This window comes from Coturnix japonica, chromosome 3 (genome assembly GCF_054131305.1).
Source record: "Coturnix japonica strain WE chromosome 3, WE-NBRP24, whole genome shotgun sequence".
Classification (NCBI taxonomy): Eukaryota; Metazoa; Chordata; class Aves; order Galliformes; family Phasianidae; genus Coturnix; species Coturnix japonica.
Window position 1 is genome coordinate 59,053,422 of NC_140665.1, and position 22,704 is coordinate 59,076,125.

Here is a 22,704-nt window from a genome sequence, read left to right on the forward strand (position 1 = left end):
AAGATTTATCAGAGACACTAGGTAACACTGCTCATGAGCTCCAGCAAGTACATTTAAAGGAAAGGAATGTGGAAGACAAAAGATACAGCAAGGAAGGTGGAAAGCAAACATGAAACTAGCAAAATAATGTCATGTTTTCTAAAGGGCAAGATAAATTTCTTTTAAAAAAAGATAAAAGTTATGTCAAGTAACTGGCTCTAAATAAAACCTCTTGCTTCAATCCATAATGAATGAGATCTTAAAGAACTACTCTAGAATATTTCAAAAGCCTGCTAATCAAAATGCTTTTTAATAAATATAAAATGGCCAATCTAAATAGCATGGCAAACTAAGGAAAAAAAAAAAAGAATGATAATGATTCACATCTATCACTATAAAACATGATAATTAATGCTCCTTATACTGTATTGCAATCAATAAAATCATATGCTTTTAACTAACAACACACATAATGTAAGTACAGTCAAAGTGAACAAATTATTTCATCTACTTCAGCTACCCCATTATTAAAATGCAATTATATTTTAGAGAGTGTTTACAATGCCAATGAAAATAAGAATGAAATAAATGCAGTGGTGATTATTATCTCTATTTCCTTAAAGATGTAAGTTATCCCCTGCCTAACAATCTCCCATACTAATATATAATATACTTATATTATTATTATATATATATATATATATATATATATATATGTAAATTATACATAATTAGTTATAACTTTACTTATAACTAGGAGAGTGGTTAGGTCCTGGAACAGGCTGCCCAGGGAGGTTGTGGATGCCCCGTCCTTGGAGGTGTTCAAGACCAGGTTGGACGGGGCTCTGGGCAACCTGATCTAGTAAAGGTGTATGTTTGGTGGCCCTGCCAGGCAGGGGGGTTGGAACTACATGATCCTTGAGGTCCCTTCCAACCCGGGTCATTCTGTGATTCTGTGATAACTATATAAATATATATATAACTAATCAAATTTGGTTATAAAAAACTATAATCAAATCTCCCAGGCCCTGTAGGATTTAATTAATTCACTTGGATTTCACTCATCACACTTGTGGAAATTTTGACTAATTTTGTGGCAAAATTCAAGAGGCTGGTTGATTTTTACTTCAGTATAATATAAGCCATTAAAATTGTCTTTCCTAAATCTTTTCCTACAAAACTAGGAAGGAGAAAAGAAACACAACATACAGAGTATAGATAAGGAGTTCTGATAAAACTTTCTGACAAGAATCATCACTCTCCAACATTTTAATCTATTAAGCAATACGAAGGAACTCTCCCTAGAAAATTTTTTGCAAGAAGGTAAGAGGAATAACAGCTTATATTTTTATTTGTCCCTTACAGATGAGTTGAGATCCTCCCCTATGTTTACAAGAGGCAGAAAACAGACAGAAGTCTAGTCATGCTCAAGAATAAACAGTTAAGCAGAACAATATTTATAGTCTTTACTTACCATAGGCTTGAACTCTTTGTGCAGTTATCCCAGAGTAATCCTTCTGCTACATGAGTAAGTCCAAGGCTACAGCACAGAACATTCTGCCTGCTCAAATGCAATATAAATACATTGTGATTTATTCTTCATCTTTCCACAGTTATTGACAAGGCCTGAAAGACCACAAAGAGAAACTAAAAAAGACAGTTCTTTTTTAGACTTTCTTTTATATCTAAATATTTTCTCTAGGAGATTGCTTCACTGCAACCTACTGAAATGCATGGTTTCTCAGCAGCCAATAAATTTTCTTTCACAGCATTCTATAATCTCAAATTTTGCTGGTTAGGATACAAATCTTTGGAGGGGAGGATGGAATAGCTATATAAATATCAGTTTGAAATTGCATAGATACTTGATTCTATACTGAAACAACATCTTCTCTATTCATTCGTAGAAATACAGTTCACCACAGCATCCAAGAGGCTTTGAGGTGTTAATCACTTATTCTGATAGAAAGGACTACCAGCTGTGTAAATAATGTCCACTATTTCAGTCACTTCCCAAAGAAACTGATGCAAAATATTTTGTTTTAGAGGTGCCTGGATTTGGGTTTTCCTTAGTGAACTGTGCCATGCATTCAGTTCTGTCTGTGATCAGGTTTCTGCCCTTTGCTGATCCAGCAGCCAGTGGGTTCTGTCTTCAATGTGGCCATAATCTTTTCTTCTTGCAGAAACCTCTTCTATGCTAATCAAGTTGTTGATGGGTTTTTCATGTTGAAGATGCAGATGTCAGCATACAGCTTAGAAAACAATCTGGAGGATGCAGAATCCCTGAATTTGACTTGATGTTGTGTGGAAATTCCATATGCAAATAATAATAATAAAAAAAATTATAATGTAATAGGTGCTTTGAGGGCTAACTCCTTTACAGGTACAAAAGCTATTACGTCAGTTGCTATTCTTCTTGGTGAAAAGAGGGGCATTGAAGGAGATAAAAGCTATAAAATGAATGCCATTTTACAACATTGCTATAGTTCTGCAAAGCATACACACTAAATACACTGTCTGCTCTATTTGAATTAGGTAAGAAATAGAGATATGTTACTGTCATTGTGCCTCTTGTCTACCTAGCCTTTTCATAAGTAATTCATCAAGAGGGTTTTATGTGTCCCAGGGTGAGGGCCAAGCACTGTGAATGTCAGAATCTACTGACAAGGCAGATAATGCAATAGCTTTTAGTGGGACAACAAATAAATTATTGTGCAGCAGGTTTGAGGGCAGAAAACTTCTGCCTTTTGGATACAGTCAGTATTGCCAGAGTATGGCATTTAAATGAGGCAGCTGATTTAAGGCATTTCAGCAGTCCAACTTAAATTACATTTTAGGCCTAAATAAAATAAAAGGCTCATAGGAGAAATAGACAGGCAAGACATCCGTAAGCCTAATTTCCTCTCTCTTAGAAGATCTATGCTGATATGTCTGTATATACAATTATTCTATACTTTTTCTTCATAGGTGTTAGTTACTAACTCTGATAGAATGAATGAAGATACCAAGAAAACAGGTTCTATGAAAAAATATCAAAACAAGAAGCAGAATTACCGAGTGAATTTGTAAGTATTTCAAGAATCCTTGAAAAGAAGCAGTTTCTTGGAATGTCTTCCCAGGAAACTACTCAACAGATGGTGAACATTACAGAAGCAAAGTAGAGACAAAAAACACATTAGAGCTCTGTTTAATTAGACACTAAGCCATTCCAGAGGAAAAAATAGAAAACTCCAACAGGAAGAAAATAAGATAAAAATTCCTGCAGTTCAAATACTCTGATTAAAAGAAGTTCTTAGTTATTCCAGTAACACGTCAACCTCCTGCATGCTTGCTTTTTTTGGTGGAGGTGAGTGAAAGATCAAATCATGTTGTTAGCAAAGGTTCAAAAATGGGAAATTAAAGAGTAAAATTTTAAAACTTCCCAAAAAGTTCCAAAAGTGTCTCACTTGCTGCCTTTGATTTGTCTTATTTAGAAGTGTGATGTAACACATCAAACTGCATCCCAGAAGTCATGTGGAAGAACTGCAGAACCTGAAGACAGAGATCTCAGCTCTAGGCCTCCAGCAGGGAGCAAAGCAGGGTACAGAAGTCTGGACCGAAAGCTGTCAAGAGTCCCTCTATAATCTCTCTGCAAATTAATTGTATCTGACCAGGGAAGCCAGTATGAGAGCATGAACAGTTCTGTTAGAAGTCACTCAGGTAGCAAAGAAGCAGGTTTCAATAGAAGAGGGTCACTTTTAGGCCTTCCACTAGAAAGGTAGCTCAGGCCTCTTTTATCAGCTATTTTCTTTCCCTGATGCTTCTCAAGGGAATCAAAGTACTATTTCTCTATTAGTAACTCTTGATGCTGCATGTGAAGATAACAGATTAATCCTGCCCTCCTTTACAGTGCCCAGAAGGTTTTGTATATAGCTGCCATTGCTGGTTGCTTTATGACCCATTTAATGTTTTTACACCTCACCCAGAAGCACCTCCAAATCCCTCTCTCTTCTCATAAGAGTTAATTTCACTGCAGACTGCAAAATGAAGAATCACTGTACATTTTAATCTTTTAACAATGGCAAATTAGTGCTCCCTGTGCTAAAAGACAGCAGTAAGCACTCTTTAAACAAGTTTCTTTAATCTTTAATTCCCAGTATAATGGAACAACTACAGTTAGCAATAAGAAGTCACTTTAAAACAATTGTGTAAGAACACAAACTCATCAGCAGGATGAACTCATCAGGTTTATGTGATTTATGGAAGCCTCAAAGCCACAAAACTGCATAACCTACACAATAAAAAGGGTAATTTTATAGCCTGAATGCATGATAAGAACATTTTGTTTAGTAAAATGAGAGATGCAATTGTGTAACATGTCAAAAGGCCTGTCACTAAGTTAGGACAGAATATAAAACATGCAGGATCTGAGCAATGCTCAGTATTTTTTTATTTTTTAAGTAATTTCTAGATTAACCTTTTCCATTATTTGAAATAACTTATAAAGTCCATCTCAGCTAGAGATTTAGCAGTCGTAGATCTGTGGAATCATAGAATGGCTTAGGTTGGAAGGGATGCCAAGGATCATTGATTTCCAACTCCTTGCCACATGCAGGGCTACCAACCTTCATAACTAATACTAGACCAGGCTGCCCAGGGCCCCATCCAGCTTGGCCTTGAACATCCCCAGGAGTGGAGCAACCCTTCCTCTAATATGAAAACCACATTTCTCAGCTTGGTTTCATCAGCAGACTCACTGAGGATGCACTTGAGCTCATCACTGATGTCACTGCTGAAGATGTTGAAGAGCACTGATCCCAAGACCCACCTTTGGGGGAAATCACTCATCACTGACCTCCAAATGGACTGAGTGCCATTCTCCACAGCCTTCTGTCAATGGTCTTCCAACCAATTCCTTATCCACAGAATTGCCCACCATGCAAATCTCTATCTCCCCAATTTAGAGATAAGGATGTGGTTGGAAACATGTTAAATGTCTTGCACAAGTGTAGGTAGATGACATCAGTTACCTTCCCTTTGTCCACTGATAACATCACGCCATCATAGAAGGCCATCAGATTGCTCAGGTGTGATCTTCCCTTGATAAAGTCATGCTGGCTGTCTCAAATCAGTCATTTTTGCCTTCTTACTTCCTCTAAGGGGGGGGGGGGGGGGGGGAAATAATAGTCCCTTTGACTTTACCTAAACACATTACTAGTGCTGTCAGTGTGTTGATAATAAGTAACAAAGCGGTATAAAAAGAAACAGCTGTCTCTCTAGGCCGGGAATCAAACACCATCTGTGGATTCATGCAGAATTTTTCGTTTTCAGAAATCTGTGGATAGTTATTTCTTCAAGAAACATGTTTAGGAAAGCTAGTATGTTGTATGTTACTCTCATTCTTAAGCATGGATGCAGAGACAGGTAAAATGATTAGCCTAAAGTCATATGTAACCAAGCAAGCAGATGCACTGTTACTAAGGAATGTCTTCTGCCCAGCTCAATAGTTTCTTCGCTTTGCAGCTGCACCCACCAGAAATTATATAGCTTTGCTCAATTGTAAGGGTCTTTCTACTTATTTGCAGAACATTTTAATCTATTAAAAGAGCCTAGAAACAGCAGTTAAGTAGGGAATAGCTTATTTGACCTTTATATTTCAAAGGTTCAGGTCTAAATCCCTTCCCTCATTAGTATACACTGCATAGGTGGGAAAAACTTGTTCATTTTAGAGAGGGACTATCAAAAGCATAAGCAGAATTTTTGAGAAATCTTGGACCACAACAACAGCTGAACTGAACATTACAAAACAGCTGTGCTGTCTTCTTTACCCATTAAAAGTTCAGCAACTTGAATATATCTTCTTCCTTTATTTTACTTCCTTTCTGAAAAAAGAAATTATTGATCCAGACACACAATGGTAAGATTCACTTCAGTCTTGCTTCAAAGATCACTCCACTCATCCTGATGGAAAAAAGTACCTGGATTTTCAGCTTGGTGAGGAATTGCTATTTATTTATTTATTTATTTTTTCTTTCTCACTAACTCTAGAAATATAAATGCTGTAGTAAAGGTAGCCTAATGGGTTAAACCCCCACCCTCATGTTCCCTTTGGAACCTTATGCAACCTGGTGGAAATGCAGTTCTATGGACCCACAAGGACTTCTAGAATACTCAGCTGAGCTGGAAACAAACAGAACCAGATCTTTGCTTTTATTTTATTATTATTATTTTTTTTTAAAATCAATATTACTCAGAGTCCATCGGCCAGAGGCAGATCAGACTACTTACCAAGCCGTGAAAGAAACTCTTTGCTACAAACAAGAGAAGAGATGAATCTCAAAGGGAAAGTTTCAAAATTGTCCTTAATACTCTGCAAATACAGTGAAAATAGCGAAGTGCTCTCATTTCAGAAACAAAACATGCTAACAATTCACAAATGGATTTCTTTCTTCAATTATAGTATTGCAAACTCCTTAGACGTGTCATCCCATCTACATTTGGGCATTTCAGCGCATGTACTAAATTTGAAGCTTAGCTATATGAGTCTTTTCAAGTCAATGAACCAAGATCAACAGCTCCAGAGACCTCTTGTGGACTTCACTTCTTTCTGCAGGCATTTATCTTCTGATTCTTATGTGAGATCTGGTCACTGGGAGTTCCCTACTTCAGTACTTCATTTAAGCACCCAGAACTGAGGGTGATGAAACTGCTCAATTACATGTAATGGAAACTTCCACCAAAACATTACGTTTGTTGTCCCATTAATGCATGAAAGAGATCAACAGTACAGAGTTAAATACATAGAGCAAAGGGAAATTGTGCAGGCAATTATTCATATATCATTCCTTTGTGATAAAAATCTGTTATTGAAACAATGTGAATCACTTAGGTACAACTATCAGCCCTAAATATCAAAAGGTAATGGGTTCTCTAGATCCATTTCTCAGCACCACAGTGAAATTCTCAGGATGTGTAATAATGGCATTTCCAATTTCTTAAATAAAGTAATCCATAAGATACTTTACCCCTCTTTTCCCACTGGCTGCCATCAACACTTACAAATGGATTGTTTTGAACCATGGCAATCTGGTGCAGCCTAATCCAGTCCAGTGTAAAAAAAAAAAAATAATAATAATAATAATAATAATTAAAAAAAAATAATTGCAAAATACCAGATATGCACAGATGAAACGAATAAGAAACACTACCCATCCCAGAGATACGGGATAACTGGCAGATGATTACTCAAAGCAAACCTGTAGTGTTATTGTTAGTGGTACTGCTATATTGGGTATTATAGATTCTAATAACTTGCAGCTATGGAGGAAAGCCACTGGAATAGAATATTCCAAAGCTAGAATATTTCAAAATTAGTTCTCAGTCAGTGTACACAACCCAATCTCCCCACGATCATTCTGTGACTGAAAAGGCAATAAGTAGCTTAGAGCTCCCAGTGGAAGAAGAGAGAAATCTAAAGCTCAACATTCTGCTAGTAGCTGCAGAAATGGCTTCATTGTAGAGCTGGGCAGGTTTTACCTTGCAGTGTGTTGGCCAAGATTCTCTAAGTAATAAAATCTACAATATATCTTGTCTATGCAGGCAGGTGAATGCTGCAAAGCAACCGGGTGTGATTTGCTTCCAGGGAGACAGCCCAACAGCAAGGTTAGCACAGGACTCTACCTGATCTAGCATGGGGATAAGTTTGTGCAGCTTGAGAAACATGTCACTAGTTTAAGTTCTCAACTAGACTATCAAATGTAAGCTGTTTGGGAGGTTAGATGGTTCCAATATTTTCAGTAAGACTGCCCTTGATCTCACTGAGAATCTGGCTCTTCTTTTTATTAACAGTGCTTCACTTTTGAATCACATTAACCAAAAAACAGTAAATGCAGATTTCTTATCCAAGAATTGATCTTCACATCAATAATGTATGCCTTTTTAGACAGACTTGGCTATCAGATACTGGTTACTGAGTTTAGTCACAGTCAATCTATTATACACAAATTAACAAATGAGGTCTTATCTTCCATCGTTGCATACCATAAAACTCATTATCCTGAATGTTTCAAGTCCTAACTTCAGATGTATTAAATATATATATATATATATATATATATAGGTTTAAGGCTTACTTTCCTGAATATATATCAACAGACTTCACCTTCCTTTCCTAAAAAGGCTTAGCTTACCTTTCACTGTTAAGAGTCAAGCACTGAAAGTAAGAAAAAAGTAGACTTACGCTTGTAAGAAGTCTAGGAACAACAAGTTTTTGCACCAGATATTGTACTTTAGTTCAGGTACATAATACTTTGGAGGGTTAAGGTTTTGATATTTATCATTAGCTGTTGATTGTACCAGGATATAAAGTTTAATAGAGGCTACTCTTTCTTCCTAAATTTTTTTAAGAACAATGCTTAATTAATTTAACTCCAGATATTAAGATAAAGAGGCAAAAGACCTTGCATTTATAAAAATAACACTTACAAAGATACCTTTGTATAATATCTTTGACTGAAACTTTATCTACTGTAAATGTTAAAATTAAATTAACTACAAGGAATGTGGTAATCTCATAAAATTGCTGGAAGTCTTCCAGGGCACACATATTTTTACATGGCTGTTTGTTCCTCATGTTGGAAGTGAAAACTAAATAATAGACATGGTAGCCTGCTGAAAGGCTTTAGATTTGAACCAGGACCTGATGTCAGATCTACAGGATCTTTCTTGTTCTACACAGTCCTTCCCTAGTTATTAATGAAGTTATATACTTCAACAGCAGTTCAAAAGGTAGTGCAAAATTACTTCTGTCCATGTGGTTCTCCAAATCCTTTATGCTTTACATCTTGTGCCTGCCACTCATGCCTGTGAACTTAACTTCAGCCCTGACTGAAGATTGCAGTCATTTTAATGAAGGTAGAGAAACAGCTCTTAACCTTCACAAATATGTGACAGCAGCTTTTGGACAGTGGAACTTGGCTCATTCAACAGATATTGGGATTGTAACACCTTCTTTCCAAAGAGATTTGATTTCCACTTATGCAAACAGATTTTTTTCAGTCTAGGGGATTGAGGGGGAAAGTTTATGTTAAGTATTTAATAAGACTGAAAACAATCCCTCTTTTGACATGCTGAAAAAGAGAGGAAGCGAGAGAAAGTCTGCCCTACACAACATCAAGTTCTTGAGAAAATTACATCTCTTTAGTGCTTTAGAGAGAGAGCTGTATGTAAGTCAAGAGAAGTCTGAAGTTCATTCGTTCAAATGACATCTTGAAAAACATCCTCAGGAATGCCACATGGTCCAAGATTTTTAATAGAGTCTGCCAATTTTGAGAACTGAATAAGGAAATTCAAATTCAAAATAGCCACAGAAAACATACAGTTCTTCATCTCGTAGGCTCTACCTCCATAGAGATGTCATTGGTTTCCTTAAGGCATTACTAGATTAGTCACATTGTTAGACACTCCTAGTAAAGGATGCTGTACCACCTCCAGCTGATCTTTTTATGTTCTGAATATTTTAAAAGATAGACAGTGAGTAACCACTTAGAGCAGCTTAATTTTTGTTCGTAGTGTACTTTCTTGCATAAAATATTTTTAATATACTACACTAATATTTGCTTTATCAAACTTCTAATACACTATTTTATTCATTTTATGCACTGTTGTGAACATCCCTATATTATTTTCCTCATTCATGTTCTTAACATTAATTTCAGAAGCAGTCAGAAATGATAATGCAAAAGCAGTAAGATTCATGAACATGCCCTGTGAATGGAATGAGAATTTTAGGAAGTCTATTTTATGCTTCAGATTCAGTAGTTTATTGCTAAATGCGCTCTGAAGCAATGTTTTTTTTTTTCCAGTGTGACACATAAAAATAGAGCCTTGAGTACTCTGTTCCTGTGGTAATGGATAAAAAATACAATAATGTTTAAATTTATTCTGCCACTTGGCTACCCAGTGAGCAGGTCAATGTTAAATGCGTTTGGGAAAATGCTGCAATGCTATAAGTACGCGGAACTACATATTCAAGCTGTTACAGGCTTACCTAAAAGGATGTACAACAATAACTTTATGATTATGTCAGTAATTTAAATGCATTTGCTTTTCCTACCTTTGAATGAAAAGAATAATTTCAAAAATTTGTTGTTTCCTAACAGGAGGGCACCTCAAACCAATGCAAAAATGAAGGTGTCTGCTTTACATACTGCAAATGTAAGCAGGCCAAAAAGTCAAAGGAGTCGTTTACATAGAATATCTCAGTGACAAAGGACAGATTTAGGAAAGATTCTAGCTACTCACAAACAAGTACAGAAATGAATCTAAACTAGTTTTACTCATTAGTTGATCCTTTCTCCTACAGATGTCATGAAAATATATTATACTGATAGGGAATTTTATTGTACTTGTTTAGTGTGTTGTTTACTGTTTTTTCTTGTAATTGGACTAAAAACCAACTCCACCAAAGTAAGTGAGGAAGGAAGTCCTGAGCAGCTCCAAAACACTGCCTTATTATCTCTGGTAGGGATAATAGCCCATAGATTTATATAGAATATATTATGAAAAGAATAATCACAGGTACCCTCATGGATCAACTAAGGGTCAGCCAGAGGATCAGGTCTAGTCAGCATGGGTTTATGAATGGTAGATCCTGCCTGACTAACCTGATTTCATTCTATGACAAGGTGACCTGCTTGGTAGATGAAGGTAATGGTAGATGGTGTGTTATACATGGACTTCAGTAACTTTGACACTGTCCTCCATAAGATTCTGGTATAGAAGCTGGCTGCCCGTGGTTTGGATAGGCGCACACATTACTGGTTGAAACACTGGCTGGATGGCTGGGCCCAGAGAGTTGATGTCAATGGAGTGGAATCCAATTGGTGGCCAATCAAAAGCAGCATCCCTCAGAGCTTGGTGCTTGGGCCGCTACTGTTTAACATCTTCATTCATGATCTGGATGAGGGGATTGAGTGCACAGTCAGTAAATTTGCAGATGACATTAAGTTGGGAGAGAGCGCTGATCTGCCTGAGGGGAGAAGGGCACTACAGAGGGACCTGGATAGACTCAATCGATGGGCCAAGGATAGCTAAATGAGTTTCAATAGGACCAAGTGTCAGGTTCTGCATATTGGTCACAACCCCAGGCAACCCTACAGGCTTGGGGAGGTGTGGCTGGAAAGCTGCCTGATGGAAAGGGACCTTAGTGTGCCGATGGATAGCCAGCTGAATATGAGCCAGCAATGTGCCCAGGTGGCCAAGAAGGCCAACGGCATCCTGGCTTGTATCAGGAATGGTGTGGTGAGCAGGACTAGGGAGGTAATCCGGGCCCTCTACTCAGCACTGGTGAGGCCTCACCTCAAGTGCTGAGTTCAGGTTTGGGCACCTCAGCACAGGAAAGGCATGGAGGCACTGGAACAGGTCCAGTGAAGGTCAACGAGGTTCATGAAGGGCTTGGAGAATCAACCCTATAAGGAAAGGCTAAGTAAGCTGTGGCTGTTTAATCTGAGGAAAAACAAGGCTGAGGGGAGACCTTATCGCCCTCTTACAGAACCTGAAAAGTACTTACAGTGTGATTGGGGCAAGTCTTCTCACTGGTGACAAGCGACATAACAAGGGGAAAGGGGCCTTAAGTTGCGCCAGGGTAAGTTTTGGTTGGATGTTAGGAAACACTTCTTTACAGAAAGGGTAGTCAAGTACCGGAATAAGCTACCCAGGGAGGAGGCTTATTTGCCATCCCTGGATGTGTTTTAAGAGCCTTCTGAAAGAGGTGCTCAGGGATATGATTTAGCAGAGTGTTGTTAGAGTTAGGGTACTATGGTAAGGCTGCAGTCAGATTTGACAATCTTCAAGGACTTTACCAACGTGGGTAATTCTAGGATTCAAAGCAGTCCTATGCTTTTGCTCCAGGTTGACGTAGAAGAATTCACTCACAGTGATTTGATACAGCAACCACTACATAATACAGTAAACAACACGTTTTGAAGCTCAAACTAAATAAGACTACAAAAAAATTATAAAAGTTCATTCTTCAAATGCAGCCAGAAATGTTTCTGTTAAAAATTACTGAGACAAAAAGACTTAAAAATACTTAGCATAAGATTAAGAGCTTCATAAATAGACAGAATTGCCTGCAGGTAACATTTATTTAAGAATTGAAATATTTAATCAGTGTGAACACAGCTCAAAAGAATTACACATATGAAGGAGAAAGCCAAATGAGCAACAGGGCAAAGGGTTAACTATAGGAAAGACCAGAGACCTGCTTACAGGGAGGTTGCCCAGCACAAAGCCGGCCTGGTCAACGTTCAACTCAAATGGGGCTATGCCCCTGCTAACAGGGAGGTGCTTTGCCCAGAATGCCTTTCTCTTTTCCCCCCCCGCATTTGGAGGCTTCCGCTTCCAACTAGTAATCTCTCCTGCTTCCCAGCACTCAGCACCGCATCTTCTTTCTCCGGCAGCAGATCCTGAAATACGAGGCACGACACCATTAGACCCAAGCAGCAGCAAACCTACCTCCTGAAGGAAGCAGGGAAACCCAACATACCAAAGGAACGCGGCACACGACCGCCCGGCCAAGGGCCGTGCACCACCCCCCTCCCCATCCCCCATTCCAGCCCAAACTACTTAGAACTGCTTTTCTCACCTCACTGGTGCACAGCGGAGGCTCCATCCGGTGCCGCAGGGGATCGTGGAGGCGGGCAGACTGGGCAAATAGAGCTGGGCACACAAAAAGCAGCGGACAAAGGAGTCGCTTCCCTGCTTACAGGGGACCCCCAGCCACCGCCGCCATTGCAAAGGGCCTGGGACTCGGGGACACAGTCGCTCCCTGACTTACAGGGCAGCCCCCATCCCTACGGCCGCGGGAGGCTCCTTCTCTCCCATTCCGGGGTGCTTTGGCACCCACCCCGCTAACGGGGCGGTCACCCCACACAGGCTGCCAGCAGAGCACAAAGGCTCACGTGCCCAGACCCTGATTACAGGCGGGCCGACAACACCCCTGGAGCCACAGAGCTCAGTTTCTCCCCCAGCGGCAGGAACGACTCTCAGCCGCCAGGCAGCGGGGCGACACGGCCTAATGCCACGGTCGGGGAAAAAGAAAGCACATCCAATTCCGGGGAGGGTGCAAGCCCAGCCCCACAGCTCGCAGCCCCGTGCCTCTGAAAGGCCGGGGCCACATTCCCACCTGAGTACAGGGGGACTCTCAGAACACAGCTCACCAAACACAGGGGGCACGCACAGCCCTGCCTACAGGACGGTACCCCACGCCTCAACATCATCAAGAAGCCCCACGGAGCACGCAGCTCCCACCAACGCCTGAGCTACAGGCGGGCCCGCCCGGCAGCAGAACATCATCACAGCATCACAACATCACCACGTCTTTGAGAGCCTGAGCGGGAAGGTAACCCCACACATAAGAAGCACCTCAACCTGCACCCTCTAACGGGACAGGGAGGGGTCATCCCCACCAACTGGATGGCTAAAGCAGCCGGCCACAACACTGCAGCCTCCCCAGCCCTGATTACAGGGGGGGGTGGGCCACTTGAGGGACAGAGGGCTCAACATCTTGTAACACGTGCCCCGAGTACGGAGCGGTCACGCCACCAGAACAGGCGGCCACGCAAGGACAGGCCCAAACCCTGGCTACAGGGCGGCCTCAGCCACAGAGCTACCACGTGGCACAGATCTCAACTAAGAAAAAAGGAGACAGGCCAACAGGACCCTCACTGCGCTCGTGGGACTAAGATGAGAGGGAAGACCCCTGCTTTGCGGCATATAACCAAACCCTCCAATCCCCCCTGGGAAGCCGAAGCTACGCTGCAGCATCTTTGAAGGGGCCTAAAGGGAAAGCACACTCACACTCACCACACACATACAAACAACAAACGGGATGGAAGGGGAACACACACACACAGATGCGGCTTTCCAGCAGGGAAGGATAAGGCGGCGCAGCCAACTCCTGGGAATAAACCCGCACCCACGAGCAACATACAAGAGCCTGAGGTCTGACCCTGGGGGCTGCACAGAGGCCACAGACCTCAATGTGCCAAGGGGATTCTCAAGCAAGGAAAAGGGCAAAGGACAAATGCCACGCCACGCACCCCGAGTACAGGGCTGGCGCATTGACAGGCCACCAGCAGGCAACAGCACTGAGGGGCAGGGGGAGGAGGGGCAGGGAAAAGGCACTGCCCTGATTACAGGGAGGCCTTGGGGTCCGGTGAGCTCCGTTTCCCACTCAGGTGCGGAGAGGTGGCTCTCACCCTCCGTTACAGGGGGCCACACTCCCCAGGCAGCCAAGGAGCAACAAGGCAAAAGGCCAGCTACAGCAAAGACCAGAGCCCTGCTTACAGGGAGGTCGCCCAGCACAAAGACGGCCTGGTCACCCAAGGCCGCCGGCAACGTTCAATTCCAATGTGACTATAGACCTGCTAACAGGGAGGTGCTTTGCCCAGAGTGCCTTTCTCTTTCCCCCCCGCATTGGCGGGCTTCTGCATCCTCTTCTTCCTCGCTCCTGCCTCCCAGGTCCCAACGTCGCTTCTTCTTTCTTGGGCAGCAGATCCTGAAATACAAGGCACGACACCATTAGACCTGAGCAGCAGCAAACCCTCTGCCTCAAGGAAGCGGGACACCCGGCGTTCCAAAGGAACGGGGCACACGACCCCGCCAGCCAAGGGGGAAGACCCTGCATCTGCCCCCTCTCCACAGCCCAATTCCAGACAAAACTACTTAGAACTGCTTTTCTCACCTCACTGGTGCGCAGCGGAGGCTCCAGCCGGTGCCGCAGGGGATCGTGGAGGCGGGCAGACTGGGCAAATAGAGCTGGGCACACAAAAAGCAGCGGACAAAGGAGTCGCTTCCCTGCTTACAGGGGACCCCCAGCCACCGCCTCCATTGCAAAGGGCCTGGGACTCGGGGACACAGTCGCTCCCTGACTTACAGGGCAGCCCCCATCCCTACGGCCGCGGGAGGCTCCTTCTCTCCCATTCCGGGGTGCTTTGGCACCCACCCCGCTAACGGGGCGGTCACCCCACACAGGCTGCCAGCAGAGCACAAAGGCTCACGTGCCCAGACCCTGATTACAGGCGGGCCGACAACACCCCTGGAGCCACAGAGCTCAGTTTCTCCCCCAGCGGCAGGAACGACTCTCAGCCGCCAGGCAGCGGGGCGACACGGCCTAATGCCACGGTCGGGGAAAAAGAAAGCACATCCAATTCCGGGGAGGGTGCAAGCCCAGCCCCACAGCTCGCAGCCCCGTGCCTCTGAAAGGCCGGGGCCACATTCCCACCTGAGTACAGGGGGACTCTCAGAACACAGCTCACCAAACACAGGGGGCACGCACAGCCCTGCCTACAGGACGGTACCCCACGCCTCAACATCATCAAGAAGCCCCACGGAGCACGCAGCTCCCACCAACGCCTGAGCTACAGGCGGGCCCGCCCGGCAGCAGAACATCATCACAGCATCACAACATCACCACGTCTTTGAGAGCCTGAGCGGGAAGGTAACCCCACACATAAGAAGCACCTCAACCTGCACCCTCTAACGGGACAGGGAGGGGTCATCCCCACCAACTGGATGGCTAAAGCAGCCGGCCACAACACTGCAGCCTCCCCAGCCCTGATTACAGGGGGGGGTGGGCCACTTGAGGGACAGAGGGCTCAACATCTTGTAACACGTGCCCCGAGTACGGAGCGGTCACGCCACCAGAACAGGCGGCCACGCAAGGACAGGCCCAAACCCTGGCTACAGGGCGGCCTCAGCCACAGAGCTACCACGTGGCACAGATCTCAACTAAGAAAAAAGGAGACAGGCCAACAGGACCCTCACTGCGCTCGTGGGACTAAGATGAGAGGGAAGACCCCTGCTTTGCGGCATATAACCAAACCCTCCAATCCCCCCTGGGAAGCCGAAGCTACGCTGCAGCATCTTTGAAGGGGCCTAAAGGGAAAGCACACTCACACTCACCACACACATACAAACAACAAACGGGATGGAAGGGGAACACACACACACAGATGCGGCTTTCCAGCAGGGAAGGATAAGGCGGCGCAGCCAACTCCTGGGAATAAACCCGCACCCACGAGCAACATACAAGAGCCTGAGGTCTGACCCTGGGGGCTGCACAGAGGCCACAGACCTCAATGTGCCAAGGGGATTCTCAAGCAAGGAAAAGGGCAAAGGACAAATGCCACGCCACGCACCCCGAGTACAGGGCTGGCGCATTGACAGGCCACCAGCAGGCAACAGCACTGAGGGGCAGGGGGAGGAGGGGCAGGGAAAAGGCACTGCCCTGATTACAGGGAGGCCTTGGGGTCCGGTGAGCTCCGTTTCCCACTCAGGTGCGGAGAGGTGGCTCTCACCCTCCGTTACAGGGGGCCACACTCCCCAGGCAGCCAAGGAGCAACAAGGCAAAAGGCCAGCTACAGCAAAGACCAGAGCCCTGCTTACAGGGAGGTCGCCCAGCACAAAGACGGCCTGGTCACCCAAGGCCGCCGGCAACGTTCAATTCCAATGTGACTATAGACCTGCTAACAGGGAGGTGCTTTGCCCAGAGTGCCTTTCTCTTTCCCCCCCGCATTGGCGGGCTTCTGCATCCTCTTCTTCCTCGCTCCTGCCTCCCAGGTCCCAACGTCGCTTCTTCTTTCTTGGGCAGCAGATCCTGAAATACAAGGCACGACACCATTAGACCTGAGCAGCAGCAAACCCTCTGCCTCAAGGAAGCGGGACACCCGGCGTTCCAAAGGAACGGGGCACACGACCCCGCCAGCCAAGGGGGAAGACCCTGCATCTGCCCCCTCTCCACAGCCCAATTCCAGACAAAACTACTTAGAACTGCTTTTCTCACCTCACTGGTGCGCAGCGGAGGCTCCAGCCGGTGCCGCAGGGGATCGTGGAGGCGGGCAGACTGGGCAAATAGAGCTGGGCACACAAAAAGCAGCGGACAAAGGAGTCGCTTCCCTGCTTACAGGGGACCCCCAGCCACCGCCTCCATTGCAAAGGGCCTGGGACTCGGGGACACAGTCGCTCCCTGACTTACAGGGCAGCCCCCATCCCTACGGCCGCGGGAGGCTCCTTCTCTCCCATTCCGGGGTGCTTTGGCACCCACCCCGCTAACGGGGCGGTCACCCCACACAGGCTGCCAGCAGAGCACAAAGGCTCACGTGCCCAGACCCTGATTACAGGCGGGCCGACAACACCCCTGGAGCCACAGAGCTCAGTTTCTCCCCCAGCGGCAGGAACGACTCTCAGCCGCCAGGCAGCGGGGCGACACGGCCTAATGCCACGGTCGGGGAAAAAGAAAGCACATCCAATTCCGGGGAGGGTGCAAGCCCAGCCCCACAGCTCGCAGCCCCGTGCCTCTGAAAGGCCGGGGCCACATTCCCACCTGAGTACAGGGGGACTCTCAGAACACAGCTCACCAAACACAGGGGGCACGCACAGCCCTGCCTACAGGACGGTACCCCACGCCTCAACATCATCAAGAAGCCCCACGGAGCACGCAGCTCCCACCAACGCCTGAGCTACAGGCGGGCCCGCCCGGCAGCAGAACATCATCACAGCATCACAACATCACCACGTCTTTGAGAGCCTGAGCGGGAAGGTAACCCCACACATAAGAAGCACCTCAACCTGCACCCTCTAACGGGACAGGGAGGGGTCATCCCCACCAACTGGATGGCTAAAGCAGCCGGCCACAACACTGCAGCCTCCCCAGCCCTGATTACAGGGGGGGGTGGGCCACTTGAGGGACAGAGGGCTCAACATCTTGTAACACGTGCCCCGAGTACGGAGCGGTCACGCCACCAGAACAGGCGGCCACGCAAGGACAGGCCCAAACCCTGGCTACAGGGCGGCCTCAGCCACAGAGCTACCACGTGGCACAGATCTCAACTAAGAAAAAAGGAGACAGGCCAACAGGACCCTCACTGCGCTCGTGGGACTAAGATGAGAGGGAAGACCCCTGCTTTGCGGCATATAACCAAACCCTCCAATCCCCCCTGGGAAGCCGAAGCTACGCTGCAGCATCTTTGAAGGGGCCTAAAGGGAAAGCACACTCACACTCACCACACACATACAAACAACAAACGGGATGGAAGGGGAACACACACACACAGATGCGGCTTTCCAGCAGGGAAGGATAAGGCGGCGCAGCCAACTCCTGGGAATAAACCCGCACCCACGAGCAACATACAAGAGCCTGAGGTCTGACCCTGGGGGCTGCACAGAGGCCACAGACCTCAATGTGCCAAGGGGATTCTCAAGCAAGGAAAAGGGCAAAGGACAAATGCCACGCCACGCACCCCGAGTACAGGGCTGGCGCATTGACAGGCCACCAGCAGGCAACAGCACTGAGGGGCAGGGGGAGGAGGGGCAGGGAAAAGGCACTGCCCTGATTACAGGGAGGCCTTGGGGTCCGGTGAGCTCCGTTTCCCACTCAGGTGCGGAGAGGTGGCTCTCACCCTCCGTTACAGGGGGCCACACTCCCCAGGCAGCCAAGGAGCAACAAGGCAAAAGGCCAGCTACAGCAAAGACCAGAGCCCTGCTTACAGGGAGGTCGCCCAGCACAAAGACGGCCTGGTCACCCAAGGCCGCCGGCAACGTTCAATTCCAATGTGACTATAGACCTGCTAACAGGGAGGTGCTTTGCCCAGAGTGCCTTTCTCTTTCCCCCCCGCATTGGCGGGCTTCTGCATCCTCTTCTTCCTCGCTCCTGCCTCCCAGGTCCCAACGTCGCTTCTTCTTTCTTGGGCAGCAGATCCTGAAATACAAGGCACGACACCATTAGACCTGAGCAGCAGCAAACCCTCTGCCTCAAGGAAGCGGGACACCCGGCGTTCCAAAGGAACGGGGCACACGACCCCGCCAGCCAAGGGGGAAGACCCTGCATCTGCCCCCTCTCCACAGCCCAATTCCAGACAAAACTACTTAGAACTGCTTTTCTCACCTCACTGGTGCGCAGCGGAGGCTCCAGCCGGTGCCGCAGGGGATCGTGGAGGCGGGCAGACTGGGCAAATAGAGCTGGGCACACAAAAAGCAGCGGACAAAGGAGTCGCTTCCCTGCTTACAGGGGACCCCCAGCCACCGCCTCCATTGCAAAGGGCCTGGGACTCGGGGACACAGTCGCTCCCTGACTTACAGGGCAGCCCCCATCCCTACGGCCGCGGGAGGCTCCTTCTCTCCCATTCCGGGGTGCTTTGGCACCCACCCCGCTAACGGGGCGGTCACCCCACACAGGCTGCCAGCAGAGCACAAAGGCTCACGTGCCCAGACCCTGATTACAGGCGGGCCGACAACACCCCTGGAGCCACAGAGCTCAGTTTCTCCCCCAGCGGCAGGAACGACTCTCAGCCGCCAGGCAGCGGGGCGACACGGCCTAATGCCACGGTCGGGGAAAAAGAAAGCACATCCAATTCCGGGGAGGGTGCAAGCCCAGCCCCACAGCTCGCAGCCCCGTGCCTCTGAAAGGCCGGGGCCACATTCCCACCTGAGTACAGGGGGACTCTCAGAACACAGCTCACCAAACACAGGGGGCACGCACAGCCCTGCCTACAGGACGGTACCCCACGCCTCAACATCATCAAGAAGCCCCACGGAGCACGCAGCTCCCACCAACGCCTGAGCTACAGGCGGGCCCGCCCGGCAGCAGAACATCATCACAGCATCACAACATCACCACGTCTTTGAGAGCCTGAGCGGGAAGGTAACCCCACACATAAGAAGCACCTCAACCTGCACCCTCTAACGGGACAGGGAGGGGTCATCCCCACCAACTGGATGGCTAAAGCAGCCGGCCACAACACTGCAGCCTCCCCAGCCCTGATTACAGGGGGGGGTGGGCCACTTGAGGGACAGAGGGCTCAACATCTTGTAACACGTGCCCCGAGTACGGAGCGGTCACGCCACCAGAACAGGCGGCCACGCAAGGACAGGCCCAAACCCTGGCTACAGGGCGGCCTCAGCCACAGAGCTACCACGTGGCACAGATCTCAACTAAGAAAAAAGGAGACAGGCCAACAGGACCCTCACTGCGCTCGTGGGACTAAGATGAGAGGGAAGACCCCTGCTTTGCGGCATATAACCAAACCCTCCAATCCCCCCTGGGAAGCCGAAGCTACGCTGCAGCATCTTTGAAGGGGCCTAAAGGGAAAGCACACTCACACTCACCACACACATACAAACAACAAACGGGATGGAAGGGGAACACACACACACAGATGCGGCTTTCCAGCAGGGAAGGATAAGGCGGCGCAGCCAACTCCTGGGAATAAACCCGCACCCACGAGCAACATACAAGAGCCTGAGGTCTGACCCTGGGGGCTGCACAGAGGCCACAGACCTCAATGTGCCAAGGGGATTCTCAAGCAAGGAAAAGGGCAAAGGACAAATGCCACGCCACGCACCCCGAGTACAGGGCTGGCGCATTGACAGGCCACCAGCAGGCAACAGCACTGAGGGGCAGGGGGAGGAGGGGCAGGGAAAAGGCACTGCCCTGATTACAGGGAGGCCTTGGGGTCCGGTGAGCTCCGTTTCCCACTCAGGTGCGGAGAGGTGGCTCTCACCCTCTGTTACAGGGGGCCACACTCCCCAGGCAGCCAAGGAGCAACAAGGCAAAAGGCCAGCTACAGCAAAGACCAGAGCCCTGCTTACAGGGAGGTCGCCCAGCACAAAGACGGCCTGGTCACCCAAGGCCGCCAGCAACGTTCAATTCCAATGTGACTATAGACCTGCTAACAGGGAGGTGCTTTGCCCAGAGTGCCTTTCTCTTTCCCCCCTGCATTTGTGGGCTTCCGTTTCCTCTTCTTCCTTGGTCCTGCCTTTCGGCTCCCCGCACATTGTCTTCTTTCAGCATAATCAGATCCTGAAATATGAGGCATGGCAACATTTCACCCCACCCACTTTTCTTCCCAATTCATTTTAGCTGCCACTACTCATAGCACATGTTACTACCACTACCTTCTGATTAAAGGCAATTCTGGCCACAACTCTCCTGCCAGCTGAGGCACAGCACCTTAATGAGAGATTGACAGCACTCTGTATCTAATTCCATGTATTGTTCCATGGTAGGAATCATAACTTTATGTTCAATACTTAGTTTATCTGCAGAGCAACCTACCTCTTCCATTCTCTCAAAGCTTTTCCATCTGTCATGGTTTTGTACTGTTGCTGTCAGTATTCTACACCATAACATCATGTGCAGTATGAATCATTAACAGAGGGTATTTATTTCATTAAATACTTCAACACTGCTGCAGTGCTTTTTCCTTCACATCCTATTGTCTCTCTTAATTTGAGCCCTATTTCCACCAGCCCCATGTTATAAACCAAAATATAATCCCTAAAGAACATCACACCAGTCATGAGAAAAACTGCTTTATTTCTTTTTTCTTTTTTTTGTTTTGTTTTGTTTTTGTTTGTTGTTTGTTGTCCTATAAACCCGTTTGGGCCCCGCTCCGGCCGGCCCCTTAACACCCCTCCCCAAGCCGTCGGAGGACCCGCTCCGGCCGGCCCCCCCCACCAGCCAAGGCCGTCGGAGGCCCCGCTCCAGGCACTTCCCCTCCTCCCCACAAGCCGTCGGTGGCCCTGCTACGGGCGGCAACCACCCCTCCCCTTCCCGCAAGACGGGCCAGCCGTCCCAGAGAAACAGTCGGAAGCCCCGCTCCGGCCGGCCGCCTTCCCCCTGCAAGCCGTCGGACGCCCCACTCCGGCCGGCCGCTCTCCCCCCTCCCCAAGCCGTCGGAGTTCCTGCTCCTGCCGGCCACTTTTCCCTCCCCGCAAGCCGTCGAAGGCCTCTCTGGGGCCGGTCGCTCTTCCCCCCCACCCCCGCAAGCCGTCGGAGGCCCCGCTCCGGCCGGCCACCCCCACACCCCAAGCCGCCGGAGGCCCCGCTGCGGCCGGCAACCCCGCGCCATAAGCCGTCAGAGATCCCGCTTCGGCCGGCCGCTCCCGCCCCACCCCAAGCCGTCTGAGATCCCGCTCCGGCCGCCCGCTCTCCTTCCCCCAAACCGTCGGAGGCCCCGCTCCGGCCGGCCGCTTCTCCCCGCCCGCAAGCCGTCGGAGGCGCCGCTCCGGCCGGCAGCTCCCGCCGCACCCCAAGCTGTCAGAGGTCCCGCTACGGCCGGCAACCCCGCGCTACATGCCGTCAGAGATCCCGCTACGGCCGCCAGCTCCCGCCCCACCCGAAGCCGTCGGAAGCCCCGCTCCGGCCGGCCGCTTCCCCCAACTCCCAAGCCGTCTGAGGTCCCGCTCCGGCCGGCCGCTCCCCTCCCCGCCCCAAGCCGTCGGGGGCTCCGCTTTCCGGACCGGCGCCCCCCCCCTCAGAGTCCTCCTCCGAATCGTCGTTCCCAGCACATCGTGCTTGGCACCATTGCTCCCGGCCGCCCCTCAGCCCCACCACATCCCACCCGTTCCACTCCTTACCTCGTCCCAGGAGGCTGCTTGGAGTCCGCCCTCTGTCTGTCCGTCGCAGCATCCAGCTTCTTCTCACGCTCTGAGGTAAATACCTGAAGCTCACCTTCCCGCCCATGCGCCTTATATAAGTTTCCCTGACGTCCGACAGCCAATAGGAGCTCAGAACGCCGCTTTCTCTTCCCGCCCTTTTCTCTTCCCGCCTCTTTTTTTTTCTCACCTCAGCTTCCCGCCCTTCCCACCTGAAGGCGGCAGGGCCGGGGTCACCTGAAGGTCACGGCTGGGGTCACCTGAAGGTCACGGCTGGGGTCACCTGGAGGTCAGGTGCCCCTCGCATTG

The 22,704-nt window shown here is 48.2% G+C and overlaps 1 long non-coding RNA gene across 3 annotated transcripts; it reads right to left on the bottom strand.

Moving 5' to 3' along the window:
* Positions 1-12,085: 12,085 nt before the first annotated feature.
* On the bottom strand, positions 12,086-22,503 carry LOC146761427 (uncharacterized). Of its 3 annotated transcripts, none has more exons than XR_014944104.1 (6): positions 22,378-22,503; positions 20,685-20,818; positions 16,805-18,718; positions 14,705-16,618; positions 12,605-14,518; positions 12,086-12,425 (listed from the first exon to the last, which is right to left on the bottom strand). It is a non-coding gene; the product is annotated as an uncharacterized LOC146761427 (long non-coding RNA). The 3 variants fall into 3 exon arrangements; XR_014944103.1 differs by having other exon boundaries at positions 18,905-20,818; XR_014944105.1 differs by lacking the exon at positions 20,685-20,818 and having other exon boundaries at positions 22,378-22,437.
* Positions 22,504-22,704: the final 201 nt, after the last annotated feature.